The sequence below is a fragment of the Pollicipes pollicipes genome, unplaced genomic scaffold (assembly GCF_011947565.3).
Source record: "Pollicipes pollicipes isolate AB1234 unplaced genomic scaffold, Ppol_2.1 Scaffold_7262;HRSCAF=8765_pilon_pilon_pilon, whole genome shotgun sequence".
NCBI lineage: Eukaryota > Metazoa > Arthropoda > Thecostraca > Pollicipedomorpha > Pollicipedidae > Pollicipes > Pollicipes pollicipes.
The window spans coordinates 24678333-24684126 of NW_023597055.1; positions in this window are offsets into that span (position 1 = coordinate 24678333).

Consider the following 5794-nt stretch of genomic DNA (forward strand, 5'->3'; position numbering starts at 1 on the left):
TTACATAATCATCTGGGCAGGAAGTGCCTACATAGACGAACTTCAATACGGGTTCCACGACAGTGGTGCTACAACACTAACCCTTACCGACAGGAGTGCTACACCGCTGCTTCTGCTGAAAGTGTTTGTACACGAAATGAGTGGTACACAACAAAACTTTTACCCAGAAAACTCTTACCCGCCATCGCCTCTACTGCAAGAAATTTAGCTTACGCACGAGATTACTCCTACTGCAAAGACTTATGCTGACATTGGTGCTACACGACAAAATTCTTAGATACACTTAAATACAAACAAAGGTACACTTCGACATGTGTATCTGTCATCGCTTTTTACTGTGAAAAAATATAGACTTAAGTATGCGCAACATTATTTCTTCTCCTAATGCCTGCCTTAGAGAGCAACATGTGTGAAAACCTAGCAGCGGTGTAGAAACAGCTCACAGGCTCGGAGGGAACCCCAACTGGGAAATACTGCACTTAAAAGTTTGTGCCGCCGACACGAAAGCTTTGTCATTTATCATGTTATGTTATTATGTCACTATGTTGCGCTTGGCCTAGGAGAAAGGCTGTAGTTTTGGAGCAAAGCTTCAATAATACGTATGGCTTTTTGAGGCATTAGTTTTGTCGCGTGGCACTGGAACATTATATTAAGTCATTGTAGTAGAAGAAATGTCATGTTCCAGGGAACATTAGACATGGGTTGCAGTTTCGTACTCAGCCGGGGACCCCATCCATCCCTCATCTATGCAGGAAGGTGTGTCTGAGCATGCCATGCATTTTGGAGCAGGCCTTTGCGTTTTATATTGCTTAGCGCTCAAAACTCGGTTTGCAACGCTATAACAGTGCGCTACGCGTTGTTTCAGCAGAAAACAAATCCCGCTCAAAACTAGTGTGGTGGGTCTGTCAATAGCAATATTTGCAGCAGCAACGTGCATCAACAACATACAGTAAGCACTTCCAGTATGATTTCGCCGTCCAAGTGTTTTCACGTATTTGTACCTCGCGATTTTGGTGAGGCTTAACCCATGGACTGGAGTGCTGGTGGCTAAAATTTATGGATTATGGCCTGTGGCGTATTGCACAAATGTCGCATATAAGTATTGGCCGAAGAAGTAGTATGTTTATGAGCCGCGTATAAGTCAAGATGAGAATCGAATATAAAGTGTATATGTCATTTTGATTTAGCGACATTATAAGTATGCGACAAAATGTACACAAAAGCATGTATTTTGTCGTGCAGCACTCACGTCGTGTATAAGTCACTGCATTAGAAGTAATGTCGCGTTCAAGGAAAGTCTGTATGAGTTTTTGCAGTAGAAATAATGTGGCGTACAGCTAATGTAGCATTCCTGCCGGTAGGAGCTCTTGCCGAGCACCAATGTCGTGACGCCGAAGCGGATTGGGATACCACTATCAAACCTTCATGTCAGACGGACACGACCGCTAGGCGGTAGGGGTCACGTGACGGGGCCCAACCGTCACGTGACAGACCGCGGCGCGCACCGGACGCGCCTCACATCCTGAGCACGCGCCATTGTTGCGCGTGCACCTTGGTCCGCCCGCCAGGCAGGGGACGGCGGCTGATGGACGCCGGCTGACAGCAGGGCTCGGCGCGCGCAGCAGCGGCCGGCCAACCGTGACGGCCGGCACGTGCAGAAGGCCGGTAAACAACGCCACCGCGGCTCGCCCGCGCTCCCACCACTAAGAGGATTCGACTAAAAGGGTGGATTGCTGTAAGCTGCTGAGATTTCGCCTTTTACGGCGGTGCCTCCGACAGACGCTCGGCGTGCGGTGGCTTTTCTTTTTTGGGTGTGGATCCCCAAAGATGGCGTTCAGAGGCGTGGCAGCCTGATCCGACGTGACATTTGCCCGCGTCGGGCGATTCTGGCCGTGTTTGCATCGTCGTGGCATACTGCCAAGTGGAACTGGACTCTACCGGATCAGATCAGAAGCCCAGCGCGGACAGTTGAGAGTGCGTCAGTGAAGTACCCAACCTCGTCTAGCCCACATGTCACAAACTGTGTAAAACCATTAGCTTGCGCTGCCCAACGGACTTTTGCAGGTCTTCGAGGAAACATGGCCGCCACTGGAAACGTACCTGGTATTTTAAACGCTATACTGAGTCTAGTCTATTAAACGCTATACTGAGTCTAGGCTAAACAGTTCTTTTTCAGAACCGGCAAAGCGAATAATCCGTTCCTGTTCGGTCCCGTGCCGTCCAGTAAAGCTTAGCTCATTTCCTTTCAGCCCAGCGCAGTCCAGTCCAGTCCAGTCCGGGACCGGCCCGAACCTGTGCTGTCCTGGTCTCTCCTGTCCAATCTTTCGCCGTCTTGAGTGCCACTGGCCCGTGCCCTGTGTTATCCCATGCCTATGACTTCTTTGTTTTGAGTGCCCGCTGCATTAACCGCACGCCGAAGGTCAAGACAACTCTACTTTTTGCAATTTCAGCCGGATTTCGTCCATGTTACCGCATCAATGATCGCAGACAATGCACGTGCAGCCCAGCCCAGCGTCCATCAACCACTGGGCAGGAATCTTCAAATGAACAGTTCACGTACGTCCTTCGTGGTCGATTAGTAACAGACCATCCGGACAGGGCCGACTCTGGCTGCAAACACTGCAGATGGCACCGGAGTTAAACAATTTGAGAGCAATCAAGACGGAGCGTTGACGTAGCGATAGGAATAAACCTTCTTTTCCGCTGAAAAAGGCCATTTAAATTGATTGCAGTTTTAACCGAGAGAACATCATGCGGACCTTGGTCACGTGCTGATTACTCAAAGCCCAAGATATCGAATTCGGGTCTGGCGGTTTGAGTCGTATTGCCTCCCTTCTACCCTGACACTGCCCCGCGCAATTTGTTCTTATCTCCTTGGCTGACAAGAACTGGGCGATGGGTCCACTTTATTTGTGATTGGCGTTACCCTGCCGGCGGCCATGACGGCATCGACTTTCTGCCCGTAATCAACGTGCATTTGCTGACCAAAAGGACGGGTTAGTGACCGAGGGATGACAGGCCAGGGGTCGGCGCCGTCCTTGCGGCGTCGGACCACCATCTGACCCAGTTCGTCGGAGGGCTTCAGCAGTAAAACTGACCGGCGCGGCGGGACTGCCCCTCCCCAGCTCCGGCGGCCGGCCGCAGACGGCCATTACCCGTGTCACAACGGCTCATCTGTCCGCCGACCGCGCTGTGATTATCAACCGAATGGGGCCATGCGGTGCGAGATTCTGGAAAATCTTCTCAATCGGGTAGTGTTCTGTTTCGAAGGTGGCGCGCCTTTTTTGTTGTAATCCTCCACAGCGAAGTATCTGGTGTCGGGGGATGGTGCAGTGTGGATGCTCGGTGTCAGGACTTGACAGAGCCCAGGCTCTGACAGCCCGTTCAGACACGGGCGCCAGGCGTACAATGCCGCTCTATTTCCAGGCGCGCTACCACACCCTCAAGCACCTCGTGAGTGATTGGCCAGAAAGCACTGATAAAAAGGTGAAGGCTCCTAGCGCCCCAGGCTCAATCCAAATGATTGTTAAATATGTTGTTTAGTATGATGTTTATCATACTAAGTATATTATTTAGTATGGCGCATAAGCGCCTACCCGGTTTATGTGGTTTGTCACTTTGTGTTTGCTTATCGGTTTTCTTCACGCCGAAATAAGTTTTTGCAGAGCTTTTGTTCTCATATTGGCCTTGCGCGAGCCCGGTGCGCTATGTTGGCACCGCACCTTTGCGGTACTTCACACTTTTTTGTAACGGGGTCATGACCTGAAGGAAACAGTGAGAAGATGTGTGATGAGAATATCAAACAGGGGAGAATAATTGAAGTGAAAAATGACTTGCAAAAATGGTGCTTTTCCCCGTCAAAAATCAACTGAATATTCTCTCGACGAGCCTTTTTACGTTTGTCGCGACAATGATAACTTTTTTGGCACCTTCTTCCATCGCGTATACACATTGTACCACTCCGCCAAACGAGACGCAGGGGATATCATATAACTATCGATACGCTCGAACTTGTCTACAAAAGATTGTGACCGCACCATTGAAGGACGCGTGACACTGTTCAGTCCAACAAAGGGTCTGAAGATCTCATCTGACCTAATTTGATCTGAAGACGGCGTCAAGGCTCGAGCCATTGCCGCCAGCTGCCACCGGATCACGACCGTGAGCTCGTCCCAGCTGCCGCCGGATCACGGCTGTGGCTGTGGAATCGCCTCCAGCTGTCGCCACATCACGGCCGTAAGATCGTCCCAGCTGCCGCCGGGTCACGGCCGCGAGATCGTCCCAACTGCTGGCGGATCACGGCCGTCAGATCGCCTCCAGCTGCCGCCGGATCACGGACGTGAGATCGCCTCCAGCTGCCGCCAGATCACGGCCGTGAGATCGCCTCCAGCTGCCGCCAGATCACGGCCGTGGGATCGTCCCAGCTTGCGAACCGGTGAGGGATTCAACTGAACCGCTTATTTTCCACCCGATTAAAATGCTGTTCCGGTCCGATAAACCCTCGAGGGGAGCGCCCCAGCGGGGGGGGGGGGGGGGCAGTGCCACGTAGCGGCGTCGGCGCGCGCCGGGCCGGGCCCCGCGGGAGGCCGGCGCCCGTTTGTCAGCCCGTCGGTCAGCAGACGTGTCTGCTATGGGGAGCAGCCCCTGCCGACCGTGCTCGCCACCTCTGCGGTTGGTCGCCAGAGGCACTGTAACCGGATCCAACTCTCCGCGACCATGGCGAATGGGATCGCCAGGCTGCTATTAGCCGCCAGAGGCACTGATGGTCACTGTCGCTGGATCCAACTTGCCACAATACTGGCGAGTGAGATCACCAGGCTGCTCATCAGTCGCCAGAGGCACTGTGGCCGGATCGAATTTGCCGCAACTCTGGCGAGTGAGATCACCAGGCTGCTCATCAGTCGCCAGAGGCACTGTGGCCGGATCCAACTTGCCGCAACTCTGGCGAGTGGGATCACCAGGCTGCTCATCAGTCGCCAAAGGCACTGTGGCTGGATCCAGCTTGCCGCAACACTGGCGAGTGGGATCGCTAGGCTGCTATCAGCTGCCAGGAGCACTGTGGCCGGATCCAACTCTCCGGAACACTGGCGAGTGGGATCGCCAGGCTACTCATCAGTTGGGCGTCATTGTCCGTGAAAACTGTGCATAGACAGCGACGAACGACATAGCACAAACACAGCATTGAGTGATTGTGTAAGCCCTATCTTAAGCGATAAAACTGACGCATATGATGTTGTCTGATTACCTACGACTTCATGACGCAAACAAATGTTGGAAAGGGCAGCATGGCGCCGCCACTTCGTACATATTGTGTAAAAAAGAGAGCTCAGTCGTTTCGCCGCTAATGTCTCTAAAAATGTGGGTGACAGACACACGACATTCAAATTTTCTGAATCAGTGTGGCGAGACCAAGTTTTTTGCAGCAGTTTGGTCCAGGCCGACTCGCTGTGCGTTGTGCGGCGAGTAGGGAACATAAAAGACGTCTACGTTGTTAGCATTGACGGAATAAAAGAAAGGATTTTTGACATGAGTGAAAGAACAATGTAGCCCCAGGTTCTCGACATTACAAGCTCGTATGCTACAAATCATCAATCTTCGTTACAGCAACAGGCAATGCTTAAACGACGCTTCAGGCAAGCATTGGTATAGGTGGCGTTATCGAGGGAGCGTTTACACTAAGTACCAGGAGGACAGTCTCGAAACGCTGAGTTTTCTTACAACGTATACCAATGCACGCATCCAACCACGTCTCAGGATTAGGAAAAAAACAGTGTTCGGGTGAAGCTGAAAACCA